This window comes from Ovis canadensis, chromosome 5 (genome assembly GCF_042477335.2).
Source record: "Ovis canadensis isolate MfBH-ARS-UI-01 breed Bighorn chromosome 5, ARS-UI_OviCan_v2, whole genome shotgun sequence".
In the NCBI taxonomy this organism is placed as follows: Eukaryota; Metazoa; Chordata; class Mammalia; order Artiodactyla; family Bovidae; genus Ovis; species Ovis canadensis.
The window spans coordinates 12356068-12374863 of record NC_091249.1 but is presented as its reverse complement, the minus strand read 5'-3'; positions in this window follow the sequence as shown (position 1 = coordinate 12374863).

The window sequence follows — 18796 nt, the reverse complement described above, 5'->3', positions numbered from 1 at the left end:
CCCGGAAATCACGTGGGCCCCACCCGGAAATCACGTGGGCCCCACCCGGAAATCACGTGGGCCCCACCCGGAAATCACGTGGGCCCCACCCGGAAATCACGTGGGCCCCACCCTGAAATCACGTGGGCCCCACCCGGAAATCACGTGGGCCCCACCCGGAAATCACGTGGGCCCCACCCGGAAATCACGTGGGCCCCACCCGGAAATCACGTGGGCCCCACCCGGAAATCACGTGGGCCCCACCCGGAAATCACGTGGGCCCCACCCGGAAATCACGTGGGCCTCACCCGGAAATCACGTGGGCCCCACCCGGAAATCACGTGGGCCCCCAGGGGAAATCACGTGGGCCCCACCCGGAAATCACGTGGGCCCCACCCGGAAATCACGTGGGCCCCACCCGGAAATCACGTGGGCCCCACCCGGAAATCACGTGGGCCCCACCCGGAAATCACGTGGGCCCCCAGGGGAAATCACGTGGGCCCCACCCGGAAATCACGTGGGCCCCACCCGGAAATCACGTGGGCCCCACCGGGAAATCACGTGGGCCCCACCCGGAAATCACGTGGGCCCCACCCGTAAATCACGTGGGCCCCACCCGGAAATCACGTGGGCCCCACCCGGAAATCACGTGGGCCCCACCCAGAAATCACGTGGGCCCCACCCGGAAATCACGTGGGGCCCACCCGGAAATCACGTGGGCCCCAGGGGGAAATCACGTGGGCCCCACCCTGAAATCCCGTGGGCCCCACCCGGAAATCACGTGGGCCCCACCCGGAAATCACGTGGGCCCCACCCGGAAATCACGTGGGCCCCACCCGGAAATCACGTGGGCCCCACCCGGAAATCACGTGGGCCCCACCCGGAAATCACGTGGGCCCTACCCGGAAATCACGTGGGCCCCCAGGGGAAATCACGTGGGCCCCACCCGGAAATCACGTGGGCCCCACCCGGAAATCACGTGGGCCCCACCCGGAAATCACGTGGGCCCCACCCGGAAATAACGTGGGCCCCCAGGGGAAATCACGTGGGCCCCACCCGGAAATCACGTGGGCCCCACCCGGAAATCACGTGGGCCCCACCCGGAAATCACGTGGGCCCCACGGGGAAATCACGTGGGCCCCACCCCGAAATCACGTGGGCCCCACCCGGAAATCACGTGGGCCCCACCCGGAAATCACGTGGGCCCCCAGGGGAAATCACGTGGGCCCCACCCGGAAATCACGTGGGCCCAACGGGGAAATCACGTGGGCCCCACCCCGAAATCACGTGGGCCCCACCCGGAAATCACGTGGGCACCACCCGGAAATCACGTGGGCCCCACCCGGAAATCACGTGGGCCCCACCCTGAAATCACGTGGGCCCCACCCGGAAATCACGTGGGCCCCACCCGGAAATCACGTGGGACCCACCCGGAAATCACGTGGGCCCCACCCGGAAATCACGTGGGCCCCACCCGGAAATCACGTGGGCCCCACCCGGAAATCACGTGGGCCCCACCCGGAAATCACGTGGGCCCCACCCGGAAATCACGTGGGCCCCCAGGGGAAATCACGTGGGCCCCACCCGGAAATCACGTGGGCCCCACCCGGAAATCACGTGGGCCCCACCCGGAAATCACGTGGGCCCCACCCGGAAATCACGTGGGCCCCACCCGGAAATCACGTGGGCCCCACCCGGAAATCACGTGGGCCCCACCCGGAAATCACGTGGGCCCCACCCGGAAATCACGTGGGCCCCCAGGGGAAATCACGTGGGCCCCACCCGGAAATAACGTGGGCCCCCAGGGGAAATCCCGTGGGCCCCACCCGGAAATCACGTGGGCCCCACCCGGAAATCACGTGGGCCCCCAGGGGAAATCACGTGGGCCCCACGGGGAAATCACGTGGGCCCCACCCCGAAATCACGTGGGCCCCACCCGGAAATCACGTGGGCCCCACCCGGAAATCACGTGGGCCCCACCCGGAAATCACGTGGGCCCCACCCGGAAATCACGTGGGCCCCACCCGGAAATCACGTGGGGCCCACCCGGAAATCACGTGGGCCCCACGGGGAAATCACGTGGGCCCCACCCGGAAATCACGTGGGACCCACCCGGAAATCACGTGGGCCCCACCCGGAAATCACGTGGGCCCCACCCGGAAATCACGTGGGCCCCACCCGGAAATCACGTGGGCCCCACCCGGAAATCACGTGGGCCCCACCCGGAAATCACGTGGGCCCCCAGGGGAAATCACGTGGGCCCCCAGGGGAAATCACGTGGGCCCCACCCGGAAATCACGTGGGCCCCACCCGGAAATCACGTGGGCCCCACCCGGAAATCACGTGGGCCCCACCCGGAAATCACGTGGGCCCCACCCGGAAATCACGTGGGCCCCACCCGGAAATCACGTGGGCCCCACCCGGAAATCACGTGGGCCCCACCCGGTGGGCCCCACCCGGAAATCACGTGGGCCCCACCCGAAAATCACGTGGGCCCCACCCGGAAATCACGTGGGCCCCACCCGGAAATCACGTGGGCCCCACGGGGAAATCACGTGGGCCCCACGGGGAAATCACGTGGGCCCCACGGGGAAATCACGTGGGCCCCACCCGGAAATCACGTGGGCCCCACCCGGAAATCACGTGGGCCCCACCCGGAAATCACGTGGGCCCCACCCGGAAATCACGGGGGCCCCACCCGGAAATCACGTGGGCCCCACCCGGAAATCACGTGGGCCCCCAGGGGAAATCACGTGGGCCCCACCCGGAAATCACGTGGGCCCCACCCGGAAATCACGTGGGCCCCACCCGGAAATCACGTGGGCCCCACGGGGAAATCACGTGGGCCCCACCCGGAAATCACGTGGGCCCCACCCGGAAATCACGTGGGCCCCACCCGGAAATCACGTGGGCCCCACCCGGAAATCACGTGGGCCCCACCCGGAAATCACGTGGGCCCCACCCGGAAATCACGTGGGCCCCCAGGGGAAATCACGTGGGCCCCACCCGGAAATAACGTGGGCCCCCAGGGGAAATCACGTGGGCCCCACCCGGAAATCACGTGGGCCCCACCCGGAAATCACGTGGGCCCCCAGGGGAAATCACGTGGGCCCCACGGGGAAATCACGTGGGCCCCACCCCGAAATCACGTGGGCCCCACCCGGAAATCACGTGGGCCCCACCCGGAAATCACGTGGGCCCCACCCGGAAATCACGTGGGCCCCACCCGGAAATCACGTGGGCCCCACCCGGAAATCACGTGGGCCCCACCCGGAAATCACGTGGGGCCCACCCGGAAATCACGTGGGCCCCACGGGGAAATCACGTGGGCCCCACCCGGAAATCACGTGGGACCCACCCGGAAATCACGTGGGCACCACCCGGAAATCACGTGGGCCCCACACGGAAATCACGTGGGCCCCACCCGGAAATCACGTGGGCCCCACCCGGAAATCACGTGGGCCCCACCCGGAAATCACGTGGGCCCCCAGGGGAAATCACGTGGGCCCCCAGGGGAAATCACGTGGGCCCCACCCGGAAATCACGTGGGCCCCACCCGGAAATCACGTGGGCCCCACCCGGAAATCACGTGGGCCCCACCCGGAAATCACGTGGGCCCCACCCGGAAATCACGTGGGCCCCACCCGGAAATCACGTGGGCCCCACCCGGAAATCACGTGGGCCCCACCCGGAAATCACGTGGGCCCCACCCGGAAATCACGTGGGCCCCACCCGGAAATCACGTGGGCCCCACCCGGAAATCACGTGGGCCCCACCCGGAAATCACGTGGGCCCCACCCGGAAATCACGGGGGCCCCACCCGGAAATCACGTGGGCCCCACCCGGAAATCACGTGGGCCCCCAGGGGAAATCACGTGGGCCCCACCCGGAAATCACGTGGGCCCCACCCGGAAATCACGTGGGCCCCACCCGGAAATCACGTGGGCCCCACCCGGAAATCACGTGGGCCCCACCCGGAAATCACGTGGGCCCCACCCGGAAATCACGTGGGCCCCACCCGGAAATCACGTGGGGCCCACCCAGAAATCACGTGGGCCCCACGGGGAAATCACGTGGGCCCCACCCGGAAATCACGTGGGCCCCACCCGGAAATCACGTGGGCCCCACCCGGAAATCACGTGGGCCCCACCCGGAAACCACGTGGGCCCCACCCGGAAATCACGTGGGCCCCACCCGGAAATCACGTGGGACCCACCCGGAAATCACGTGGGCCCCCAGGGGAAATCACGTGGGCCACACCCGGAAATCACGTGGGCCCCACCCGGAAATCACGTGGGCCCCACCCGGAAATCACGTGGGCCCCACCCGGAAATCACGTGGGCCCCACCCGGAAATCACGTGGGCCCCACCCGGAAATCACGTGGGCCCCACCCGGAAATCACGTGGGCCCCACCCGGAAATCACGTGGGCCCCACCCGGAAATAACGTGGGCCCCCAGGGGAAATCACGTGGGCCCCACCCGGAAATCACGTGGGCCCCACCCGGAAATCACGTGGGCCCCACCCGGAAATCACGTGGGCCCCACGGGGAAATCACGTGGGCCCCACCCCGAAATCACGTGGGCCCCACCCGGAAATCACGTGGGCCCCACCCGGAAATCACGTGGCCCCCACCCGGAAATCACGTGGGCCCCACCCGGAAATCACGTGGGCCCCACCCGGAAATCACGTGGGGCCCACCCGGAAATCACGTGGGCCCCACGGGGAAATCACGTGGGCCCCACCCGGAAATCACGTGGGTCCCACCCGGAAATCACGTGGGCCCCACCCGGAAATCACGTGGGCCCCACCCGGAAATCACGTGGGCCCCACCCTGAAATCACGTGGGCCCCACCCGGAAATCACGTGGGCCCCACCCGGAAATCACGTGGGACCCACCCGGAAATCACGTGAGCCCCACCCGGAAATCACGTGGGCCCCACCCGGAAATCACGTGGGCCCCACCCGGAAATCACGTGGGCCCCACCCGGAAATCACGTGGGCCCCACCCGGAAATCACGTGGGCCCCACCCGGAAATCACGTGGGCCCTACCCGGAAATCACGTGGGCCCCCAGGGGAAATCACGTGGGCCCCACCCGGAAATCACGTGGGCCCCCAGGGGAAATCACGTGGGCCCCACCCGGAAATCACGTGGGCCCCACCCGGAAATCACGTGGGCCCCACCCGGAAATCACGTGGGCCCCACCCGGAAATCACGTGGGCCCCACCCGGAAATCACGTGGGGCCCACCCGGAAATCACGTGGGCCCCACCCGGAAATCACGTGGGCCCCACCCGGAAATCACGTGGGCCCCACCCGGAAATCACGTGGGCCCCACCCGGAAATCACGTGGGCCCCCAGGGGAAATCACGTGGGCCCCACCCGGAAATCACGTGGGCCCCACCCGGAAATCACGTGGGCTCCACCCGGAAATCACGTGGGCCCCACCCGGAAATCACGTGGGCCCCACCCGGAAATCACGTGGGCCCCACCCGGAAATCACGTGGGCCCCACGGGGAAATCACGTGGGCCCCACCCGGAAATCACGTGGGCCCCACCCGGAAATCACGTGGGCCCCACCCGGAAATCACGTGGGGCCCACCCGGAAATCACGTGGGCCCCACCCGGAAATCACGTGGGCCCCACCCGGAAATCACGTGGGCCCCACCCGGAAATCACGTGGGCCCCACCCGGAAATCACGTGGGCCCCCAGGGGAAATCACGTGGGCCCCACCCGGAAATCACGTGTGCCCCCAGGGGAAATCACGTGGACCCCACCTGGATATCACGTGGGCCCCACCCGGAAATCACGTGGGCCCCACCCGAAATCACGTGGGCCCCACCCGGAAATCACGTGGGCCCCACCCGGAAATCACGTGGGCCCCACCCGGAAATCACGTGGGCACCACGGGGAAATCACGTGGGCCCCACCCGGAAATCACGTGGTCCCCACCCGGAAATCACGTGGGCCCCACCCGGAAATCACGTGGGGCCCACCCGGAAATCACGTGGGCCCCACCCGGAAATCACGTGGGCCCCACGGGGAAATCACGTGGGCCCCACCCGGAAATCACGTGGGCCCCACCCGGAAATCACGTTGGCCCCACACGGAAATCACGTGGGCCCCACCCGGAAATCACGTGGGCCCCACACGGAAATCACGTGGGCCCCACCCGGAAATCACGTGGGCCCCACGGGGAAATCACGTGGGCCCCACCCGGAAATCACGTGGGCCCCACCCGGAAATCACGTGGGCCCCACCCGGAAATCACGTGGGCCCCACGGGGAAATCACGTGGGCCCCACCCGGAAATCACGTGGGCCCCACGGGGAAATCACGTGGGCCCCACCCGGAAATCACGTGGGCCCCACCCGGAAATCACGTGGGCCCCACACGGAAATCACGTGGGCCCCACCCGGAAATCACGTAGGCCCCACACGGAAATCACGTGGGCCCCACCCGGAAATCACGTGGGCCCCACCCGGAAATCACGTGGGACCCACCCGGAAATCACGTGGGCCCCACCCGGAAATCACGTGGGCCCCACGGGGAAATCACGTGGGCCCCACCCGGAAATCACGTGGGCCCCACCCGGAAATCACGTGGGCCCCACCCGGAAATCACGTGGGACCCCAGGGGAAATCACGTGGGCCCCACCCGGAAATCACGTGGGTCCCACCCGGAAATCACGTGGGCCCCACCCGGAAATCACGTGGGACCCACCCGGAAATCACGTGGGCCCCACCCGGAAATCACGTGGGCCCCACCCGGAAATCACGTGGGCCCCACCCGGAAATCACGTGGGCCCCACCCGGAAATCACGTGGGCCCCACCCGGAAATCACGTGGGCCCCACCCGGAAATCACGTGGGCCCCACCCGGAAATCACGTGGGGCCCACCCGGAAATCACGTGGGGCCCACCCGGAAATCACGTGGGCCCCACGGGGAAATCACGTGGGCCCCACCCGGAAATCACGTGGGCCCCACCCGGAAATCACGTGGGCCCCACCCGGAAATCACGTGGGCCCCACCCGGAAATCACGTGGGCCCCACCCGGAAATCACGTGGGCCCCACCCGGAAATCACGTGGGCCCCACCCGGAAATCACGTGGGCCCCACCCGGAAATCACGTGGGCCCCACCCGGAAATCACGTGGGTCCCACCCGGAAATCACGTGGGCCCCACCCGGAAATCACGTGGGCCCCCAGGGGAAATCACGTGGGCCCCACCCGGAAATCACGTGGGCCCCACCCGGAAATCACGTGGGCCCCACCCGGAAATCTCGTGGGCCCCACCCGGAAATCACGTGGGCCCCACCCGTAAATCACGTGGGCCCCACGGGGAAATCACGTGGGCCCCACCCGGAAATCACGTGGGGCCCACCCGGAAATCACGTGGGCCCCACGGGGAAATCACGTGGGCCCCACACGGAAATCACGTGGGCCCCACCCGGAAATCACGTGGGCCCCACCCGGAAATCACGTGGGCCCCACCCGGAAATCACGTGGGCCCCACCCGGAAATCACGTGGGCCCCACGGGGAAATCACGTGGGCCCCACGGGGAAATCACGTGGGCCCCACCCGGAAATCACGTGGGCCCCACCCGGAAATCACGTGGGCCCCACCCGGAAATCACGTGGGCCCCACCCGGAAATCACGTGGGCCCCACCCGGAAATCACGTGGGCCCCACCCGGAAATCACGTGGGCCCCACCCGGAAATCACGTGGGCCCCACCCGGAAATCACGTGGGCCCCACCCGGAAATCACGTGGGCCCCACCCGGAAATCACGTGGGCCCCACGGGGAAATCACGTGGGCCCCACCCGGAAATCACGTGGGCCCCACCCGGAAATCACGTGGGCCCCCAGGGGAAATCACTTGGGCCCCACCCGGAAATCACGTGGGCCCCACGGGGAAATCACGTGGGCCCCACCCGGAAATCACGTGGGCCCCACCCGGAAATCACGTGGGCCCCACCCGGAAATCACGTGGGGCCCACCCGGAAATCACGTGGGCCCCACCCGGAAATCACGTGGGCCCCACGGGGAAATCACGTGGGCCCCACCCGGAAATCACGTGGGCCCCACCCGGAAATCACGTGGGCGCCACACGGAAATCACGTGGGCCCCACCCGGAAATCACGTAGGCCCCACACGGAAATCACGTGGGCCCCACCCGGAAATCACGTGGGCCCCACCCGGAAATCACGTGGGACCCACCCGGAAATCACGTGGGCCCCACCCGGAAATCACGTGGGCCCCACGGGGAAATCACGTGGGCCCCACCCGGAAATCACGTGGGCCCCACCCGGAAATCACGTGGGCCCCACCCGGAAATCACGTGGGACCCCAGGGGAAATCACGTGGGCCCCACCCGGAAATCACGTGGGCCCCACCCGGAAATCACGTGGGCCCCACCCGGAAATCACGTGGGCCCCACCCGGAAATCACGTGGGCCCCACCCGGAAATCACGTGGGCCCCACCCGGAAATCACGTGGGCCCCACCCGGAAATCACGTGGGCCCCACCCGGAAATCACGTGGGCCCCACCCGGAAATCACGTGGGCCCCACCCGGAAATCACGTGGGGCCGACCCGGAAATCACGTGGGGCCCACCCGGAAATCACGTGGGCCCCACGGGGAAATCACGTGGGCCCCACCCTGAAATCACGTGGGCCCCACCCGGAAATCACGTGGGCCCTACCCGGAAATCACGTGGGCCCCACCCGGAAATCACGTGGGCCCCCAGGGGAAATCACTTGGGCCCCACCCGGAAATCACGTGGGCCCCACCCGGAAATCACGTGGGCCCCACTCGGAAATCACGTGGGCCCCACGGGGAAATCACGTGGGCCCCACCCGGAAATCACGTGGGCCCCACGGGGAAATCACGTGGGCCCCCAGGGGAAATCACGTTTGCCCCACGGGGAAATAACGTGGGCCCCACGGGGAAATCACGTGGGCCCCACGGGGAAATCACGTGGGCCCCACGGGGAAGTCACCTGGGCCCCCAGGGGAAATCACGTGGGCCCCACGGTGAAATCACCTGGGCCCCACGGGGAAATCAGGTGGGCCCCACGGGGAAATCACGTGGGCCCCCAGGGGAAATCACGTGGGCCCCCAGTGGAAATCATGAGGGCCCCAGGGGAAATCACGTGGGCCCCACGGGGAAATCACGTGGGCCCCCAGGGGAAAACACGTGGGCCCCACGGGGTAATCACGTGGGCCCCCAGGGGAAATCACGGGGGCCCCACCCGGATATCACGTGGGCCCCACCCGGAAATCACGTGGGCCCCACCCGGAAATCACGTGGGCCCCACCCGGAAATCACGTGGGCCCCACCCGGAAATCACGTGGGCCCCACCCGGAAATCACGTGGGCACCACGGGGAAATCACGTGGGCCCCACCCGGAAATCACGTGGTCCCCACCCGGAAATCACGTGGGCCTCACCCGGAAATCACGTGGGGCCCACCCGGAAATCACGTGGGCCCCACCCGGAAATCACGTGGGCCCCACGGGAAATCACGTGGGCCCCACCCGGAAATCACGTGGGCCCCACCCGGAAATCACGTGGGCCCCACACGGAAATCACGTGGGCCCCACCCGGAAATCACGTGGGCCCCACACGGAAATCACGTGGGCCCCACCCGGAAATCACGTGGGCCCCACGGGGAAATCACGTGGGCCCCACCCGGAAATCACGTGGGCCCCACCCGGAAATCACGTGGGCCCCACCCGGAAATCACGTGGGCCCCACCCGGAAATCACGTGGGCCCCACGCGGAAATCACGTGGGGCCCACCCGGAAATCACGTGGGCCCCACCCGGAAATCACGTGGGCCCCACGGGGAAATCACGTGGGCCCCACCCGGAAATCACGTGGGCCCCACCCGGAAATCACGTGGGCCCCACACGGAAATCACGTGGGCCCCACCCGGAAATCACGTAGGCCCCACACGGAAATCACGTGGGCCCCAAACGGAAATCACGTTGGCCCCACCCGGAAATCACGTGGGACCCACCCGGAAATCACGTGGGCCCCACCCGGAAATCACGTGGGCCCCACGGGGAAATCACGTGGGCCCCACCCGGAAATCACGTGGGCCCCACCCGGAAATCACGTGGGCCCCACCCGGAAATCACGTGGGACCCCAGGGGAAATCACGTGGGCCCCACCCGGAAATCACGTGGGCCCCACCCGGAAATCACGTGGGCCCCACCCGGAAATCACGTGGGACCCACCCGGAAATCACGTGGGCCCCACCCGGAAATCACGTGGGCCCCACCCGGAAATCACGTGGGCCCCACCCGGAAATCACGTGGGCCCCACCCGGAAATCACGTGGGCCCCACCCGGAAATCACGTGGGCCCCACCCGGAAATCACGTGGGCCCCACCCGGAAATCACGTGGGGCCCACCCGGAAATCACGTGGGGCCCACCCGGAAATCACGTGGGCCCCACGGGGAAATCACGTGGGCCCCACCCGGAAATCACGTGGGCCCCACCCGGAAATCACGTGGGCCCCACCCGGAAATCACGTGGGCCCCACCCTGAAATCACGTGGGCCCCACCCGGAAATCACGTGGGGCCCACCCGGAAATCACGTGGGCCCCACCCGGAAATCACGTGGGCCCCACCCGGAAATCACGTGGGCCCCACCCGGAAATCACGTGGGCCCCACCCGGAAATCACGTGGGCCCCACGGGGAAATCACGTGGGCCCCACCCGGAAATCACGTGGGCCCCACCCGGAAATCACGTGGGCGCCACCCGGAAATCACGTGGGCCCCACCCGGAAATCACGTAGGCCCCACACGGAAATCACGTGGGCCCCACCCGGAAATCACGTGGGCCCCACCCGGAAATCACGTGGGCCCCACCCGGAAATCACGTGGGCCCCACCCGGAAATCACGTGGGCCCCACCCGGAAATCACGTGGGCCCCACCCGGAAATCACGTGGGCCCCACCCGGAAATCACGTGGGCCCCACCCGGAAATCACGTGGGTCCCACCCGGAAATCACGTGGGCCCCACCCGGAAATCACGTGGGCCCCCAGGGGAAATCACGTGGGCCCCACCCGGAAATCACGTGGGCCCCACCCGGAAATCACGTGGGCCCCACCCGGAAATCACGTGGGCCCCACCCGGAAATCACGTGGGCCCCACCCGTAAATCACGTGGGCCCCACGGGGAAATCACGTGGGCCCCACCCGGAAATCACGTGGGGCCCACCCGGAAATCACGTGGGCCCCACGGGGAAATCACGTGGGCCCCACCCGGAAATCACGTGGGCCCCACCCGGAAATCACGTGGGGCCGACCCGGAAATCACGTGGGGCCCACCCGGAAATCACGTGGGCCCCACGGGGAAATCACGTGGGCCCCACCCGGAAATCACGTGGGCCCCACCCGGAAATCACGTGGGCCCCACCCGGAAATCACGTGGGCCCCACCCGGAAATCACGTGGGCCCCCAGGGGAAATCACTTGGGCCCCACCCGGAAATCACGTGGGCCCCACCCGGAAATCACGTGGGCCCCACTCGGAAATCACGTGGGCCCCACGGGGAAATCACGTGGGCCCCACCCGGAAATCACGTGGGCCCCACGGGGAAATCACGTGGGCCCCCAGGGGAAATCACGTTTGCCCCACGGGGAAATCACGTGGGCCCCACGGGGAAATCACGTGGGCCCCACGGGGAAATCACGTGGGCCCCACGGGGAAGTCACGTGGGCCCCCAGGGGAAATCACGTGGGCCCCACGGTGAAATCACCTGGGCCCCACGGGGAAATCAGGTGGGCCCCACGGGGAAATCACGTGGGCCCCCAGGGGAAATCACGTGGGCCCCCAGTGGAAATCATGAGGCCCCCACGGGGAAATCACGTGGGCCCCACGGGGAAATCACGTGGGCCCCCAGGGGAAAACACGTGGGCCCCACGGGGTAATCACGTGGGCCCCCAGGGGAAATCACGTGGGCCCCACCCGGATATCACGTGGGCCCCACCCGGAAATCACGTGGGCCCCACCCGGAAATCACGTGGGCCCCACCCGGAAATCACGTGGGCCCCACCCGGAAATCACGTGGGCCCCACCCGGAAATCACGTGGGCACCACGGGGAAATCACGTGGGCCCCACCCGGAAATCACGTGGTCCCCACCCGGAAATCACGTGGGCCTCACCCGGAAATCACGTGGGGCCCACCCGGAAATCACGTGGGCCCCACCCGGAAATCACGTGGGCCCCACGGGGAAATCACGTGGGCCCCACCCGGAAATCACGTGGGCCCCACCCGGAAATCACGTGGGCCCCACACGGAAATCACGTGGGCCCCACCCGGAAATCACGTGGGCCCCACACGGAAATCACGTGGGCCCCACCCGGAAATCACGTGGGCCCCACGGGGAAATCACGTGGGCCCCACCCAGAAATCACGTGGGCCCCACCCGGAAATCACGTGGGCCCCACCCGGAAATCACGTGGGCCCCACCCGGAAATCACGTGGGGCCCACCCGGAAATCACGTGGGCCCCACCCGGAAATCACGTGGGCCCCACGGGGAAATCACGTGGGCCCCACCCGGAAATCACGTGGGCCCCACCCGGAAATCACGTGGGCCCCACACGGAAATCACGTGGGCCCCACCCGGAAATCACGTAGGCCCCACACGGAAATCACGTGGGCCCCAAACGGAAATCACGTTGGCCCCACCCGGAAATCACGTGGGACCCACCCGGAAATCACGTGGGCCCCACCCGGAAATCACGTGGGCCCCACGGGGAAATCACGTGGGCCCCACCCGGAAATCACGTGGGCCCCACCCGGAAATCACGTGGGCCCCACCCGGAAATCACGTGGGACCCCAGGGGAAATCACGTGGGCCCCACCCGGAAATCACGTGGGCCCCACCCGGAAATCACGTGGGCCCCACCCGGAAATCACGTGGGACCCACCCGGAAATCACGTGGGCCCCACCCGGAAATCACGTGGGCCCCACCCGGAAATCACGTGGGCCCCACCCGGAAATCACGTGGGCCCCACCCGGAAATCACGTGGGCCCCACCCGGAAATCACGTGGGCCCCACCCGGAAATCACGTGGGCCCCACCCGGAAATCACGTGGGACCCCAGGGGAAATCACGTGGGCCCCACCCGGAAATCACGTGGGCCCCACCCGGAAATCACGTGGGCCCCACCCGGAAATCACGTGGGACCCACCCGGAAATCACGTGGGCCCCACCCGGAAATCACGTGGGCCCCACCCGGAAATCACGTGGGCCCCACCCGGAAATCACGTGGGCCCCACCCGGAAATCACGTGGGCCCCACCCGGAAATCACGTGGGCCCCACCCGGAAATCACGTGGGCCCCACCCGGAAATCACGTGGGGCCCACCCGGAAATCACGTGGGGCCCACCCGGAAATCACGTGGGCCCCACGGGGAAATCACGTGGGCCCCACCCGGAAATCACGTGGGCTCCACCCGGAAATCACGTGGGCCCCACCCGGAAATCACGTGGGCCCCACCCTGAAATCACGTGGGCCCCACCCGGAAATCACGTGGGGCCCACCCGGAAATCACGTGGGCCCCACCCGGAAATCACGTGGGCCCCACCCGGAAATCACGTGGGCCCCACCCGGAAATCACGTGGGCCCCACCCGGAAATCACGTGGGCCCCACGGGGAAATCACGTGGGCCCCACCCGGAAATCACGTGGGCCCCACCCGGAAATCACGTGGGCGCCACCCGGAAATCACGTGGGCCCCACCCGGAAATCACGTAGGCCCCACACGGAAATCACGTGGGCCCCACCCGGAAATCACGTGGGCCCCACCCGGAAATCACGTGGGCCCCACCCGGAAATCACGTGGGCCCCACCCGGAAATCACGTGGGCCCCACCCGGAAATCACGTGGGCCCCACCCGGAAATCACGTGGGCCCCACCCGGAAATCACGTGGGCCCCACCCGGAAATCACGTGGGTCCCACCCGGAAATCACGTGGGCCCCACCCGGAAATCACGTGGGCCCCCAGGGGAAATCACGTGGGCCCCACCCGGAAATCACGTGGGCCCCACCCGGAAATCACGTGGGCCCCACCCGGAAATCACGTGGGCCCCACCCGGAAATCACGTGGGCCCCACCCGTAAATCACGTGGGCCCCACGGGGAAATCACGTGGGCCCCACCCGGAAATCACGTGGGGCCCACCCGGAAATCACGTGGGCCCCACGGGGAAATCACGTGGGCCCCACCCGGAAATCACGTGGGCCCCACCCGGAAATCACGTGGGGCCGACCCGGAAATCACGTGGGGCCCACCCGGAAATCACGTGGGCCCCACGGGGAAATCACGTGGGCCCCACCCGGAAATCACGTGGGCCCCACCCGGAAATCACGTGGGCCCCACCCGGAAATCACGTGGGCCCCACCCGGAAATCACGTGGGCCCCCAGGGGAAATCACTTGGGCCCCACCCGGAAATCACGTGGGCCCCACCCGGAAATCACGTGGGCCCCACTCGGAAATCACGTGGGCCCCACGGGGAAATCACGTGGGCCCCACCCGGAAATCACGTGGGCCCCACGGGGAAATCACGTGGGCCCCCAGGGGAAATCACGTTTGCCCCACGGGGAAATCACGTGGGCCCCACGGGGAAATCACGTGGGCCCCACGGGGAAATCACGTGGGCCCCACGGGGAAGTCACGTGGGCCCCCCGGGGAAATCACGTGGGCCCCACGGTGAAATCACCTGGGCCCCACGGGGAAATCAGGTGGGCCCCACGGGGAACTCACGTGGGCCCCCCGGGGAAATCACGTGGGCCCCCAGTGGAAATCATGAGGGCCCCCCGGGGAAATCACGTGGGCCCCACGGGGAAATCACGTGGGCCCCCAGGGGAAAACACGTGGGCCCCACGGGGTAATCACGTGGGCCCCCAGGGGAAATCACGTGGGCCCCACCCGGATATCACGTGGGCCCCACCCGGAAATCACGTGGGCCCCACCCGGAAATCACGTGGGCCCCACCCGGAAATCACGTGGGCCCCACCCGGAAATCACGTGGGCCCCACCCGGAAATCACGTGGGCACCACGGGGAAATCACGTGGGCCCCACCCGGAAATCACGTGGTCCCCACCCGGAAATCACGTGGGCCTCACCCGGAAATCACGTGGGGCCCACCCGGAAATCACGTGGGCCCCACCCGGAAATCACGTGGGCCCCACGGGGAAATCACGTGGGCCCCACCCGGAAATCACGTGGGCCCCACCCGGAAATCACGTGGGCCCCACACGGAAATCACGTGGGCCCCACCCGGAAATCACGTGGGCCCCACACGGAAATCACGTGGGCCCCACCCGGAAATCACGTGGGCCCCACGGGGAAATCACGTGGGCCCCACCCAGAAATCACGTGGGCCCCACCCGGAAATCACGTGGGCCCCACCCGGAAATCACGTGGGCCCCACCCGGAAATCACGTGGGGCCCACCCGGAAATCACGTGGGCCCCACCCGGAAATCACGTGGGCCCCACGGGGAAATCACGTGGGCCCCACCCGGAAATCACGTGGGCCCCACCCGGAAATCACGTGGGCCCCACACGGAAATCACGTGGGCCCCACCCGGAAATCACGTAGGCCCCACACGGAAATCACGTGGGCCCCAAACGGAAATCACGTTGGCCCCACCCGGAAATCACGTGGGACCCACCCGGAAATCACGTGGGCCCCACCCGGAAATCACGTGGGCCCCACGGGGAAATCACGTGGGCCCCACCCGGAAATCACGTGGGCCCCACCCGGAAATCACGTGGGCCCCACCCGGAAATCACGTGGGACCCCAGGGGAAATCACGTGGGCCCCACCCGGAAATCACGTGGGCCCCACCCGGAAATCACGTGGGCCCCACCCGGAAATCACGTGGGACCCACCCGGAAATCACGTGGGCCCCACCCGGAAATCACGTGGGCCCCACCCGGAAATCACGTGGGCCCCACCCGGAAATCACGTGGGCCCCACCCGGAAATCACGTGGGCCCCACCCGGAAATCACGTGGGCCCCACCCGGAAATCACGTGGGCCCCACCCGGAAATCACGTGGGACCCCAGGGGAAATCACGTGGGCCCCACCCGGAAATCACGTGGGCCCCACCCGGAAATCACGTGGGCCCCACCCGGAAATCACGTGGGACCCACCCGGAAATCACGTGGGCCCCACCCGGAAATCACGTGGGCCCCACCCGGAAATCACGTGGGCCCCACCCGGAAATCACGTGGGCCCCACCCGGAAATCACGTGGGCCCCACCCGGAAATCACGTGGGCCCCACCCGGAAATCACGTGGGCCCCACCCGGAAATCACGTGGGGCCCACCCGGAAATCACGTGGGGCCCACCCGGAAATCACGTGGGCCCCACGGGGAAATCACGTGGGCCCCACCCGGAAATCACGTGGGCTCCACCCGGAAATCACGTGGGCCCCACCCGGAAATCACGTGGGCCCCACCCTGAAATCACGTGGGCCCCACCCGGAAATCACGTGGGGCCCACCCGGAAATCACGTGGGCCCCACCCGGAAATCACGTGGGCCCCACCCGGAAATCACGTGGGCCCCACCCGGAAATCACGTGGGCCCCACCCGGAAATCACGTGGGCCCCACCCGGAAATCACGTGGGCCCCACCCGGAAATCACGTGGGCCCCACCCGGAAATCACGTGGGCGCCACCCGGAAATCACGTGGGCCCCACCCGGAAATCACGTGGGCCCCACACGGAAATCACGTGGGCCCCACCCGGAAATCACGTGGGCCCCACCCGGAAATCACGTGGGCCCCACCCGGAAATCACGTGGGCCCCACCCGGAAATCACGTGGGCCCCACCCGGAAATCACGTGGGCCCCACCCGGAAATCACGTGGGCCCCACCCGGAAATCACGTGGGCCCCACCCGGAAATCACGTGGGTCCCACCCGGAAATCACGTGGGCCCCACCCGGAAATCACGTGGGCCCCCAGGGGAAATCACGTGGGCCCCACCCGGAAATCACGTGGGCCCCACCCGGAAATCACGTGGGCCCCACCCGGAAATCACGTGGGCCCCACCCGGAAATCACGTGGGCCCCACCCGTAAATCACGTGGGCCCCACGGGGAAATCACGTGGGCCCCACCCGGAAATCACGTGGGGCCCACCCGGAAATCACGTGGGCCCCACGGGGAAATCACGTGGGCCCCACCCGGAAATCACGTGGGCCCCACCCGGAAATCACGTGGGCCCCACCCTGAAATCACGTGGGCCCCACCCGGAAATCACGTGGGCCCCACCCGGAAATCACGTGGGCCCCCAGGGGAAATCACGTGGGCCCCACCCGGAAATCACGTGGGCCCCACCCGGAAATCACGTGGGCCCCACCCGGAAATCACGTGGGCCCGACGGGGAAATCACGTGGGCCCCACCCGGAAATCACGTGGGCCCCACCCGGAAATCACGTGGGCCCCACCCGGAAATCACGTGGGCCCCACCCGGAAATAACGTGGGCCCCACCCGGAAATCACGTGGGCCCCACCCGGAAATCACGTGGGCCCCACCCGGAAATCACGTGGGCCCCACCCGGAAATCACGTGGGCCCCACCCGGAAATCACGTGGGACCCCAGGGGAAATCACTTGGGCCCCACCCGGAAATCACGTGGGCCCCACCCGGAAATCACGTGGGCCCCACCCGGAAATCACGTGGGCCCCACCCGGAAATCACGTGGGCCCCACGGGGAAATCACGTGGGCCCCACCCGGAAATCACGTGGGCCCCACCCGGAAATCACGTGGGCCCCACCCGGAAATCACGTGGGCCCCACCCGGAAATCACGTGGGCCCCACCCGGAAATCACGTGGGCCCCACCCGGAAATCACGTGGGCCCCACCCGGAAATCACGTGGGCCCCACCCGGAAATCACGTGGGCCCCACCCGGAAATCACGTGGGCCCCACGGGGAAATCACGTGGGCCCCACCCGGAAATCACGTGGGCCCCACCCGGAAATCACGTGGGCCCCACCCGGAAATCACGTGGGCCCCACCCGGAAATCACGTGGGCCCCACCCGGAAATCACGTGGGCCCCACCCGGAAATCACGTGGGCCCCACCCGAAATCACGTGGGCCCCACCCGGAAATCACGTGGGCCCCACCCGGAAATCACGTGGGCCCCACCCGGAAATCACGTGGGCCCCACCCGGAAATCACGTGGGCCCCACCCGGAAATCACGTGGGCCCCACCCGGAAATCACGTGGGCCCCACCCGGAAATCACGTGGGCCCCACCCGGAAATCACGTGGGCCCCACGGGGAAATCACGTGGGTCCCACCCGGAAATCACGTGGGCCCCACCCGGAAATCACGTGGGCCCCACGGGGAAATCACGTGGGCCCCCAGGGGAAATCACGTTTGCCCCACGGGGAAATCACGTGGGCCCCACGGGGAAATCACGTGGGCCCCACGGTGAAATCACCTGGGCCCCACGGGGAAATCAGGTGGGCCCCACGGGGAAATCAGGTGGGCCCCCAGGGGAAATCACGTGGGCCCCCAGTGGAAATCATGAGGGCCCCACGGGGAAATCACGTGGGCCCCACGGGGAAATCACGTGGGCCCCCAGGGGAAAACACGTGGGCCCCACGGGGTAATCACGTGGGCCCCCAGGGGAAATCACGTGGGCCCCACCCGGATATCACGTGGGCCCCACCCGGAAATCACGTGGGCCCCACCCGGAAATCACGTGGGCCCCACCCGTAAATCACGTGGGCCCCACGGGGAAATCACGTGGGCCCCACCCGGAAATCACGTGGGGCC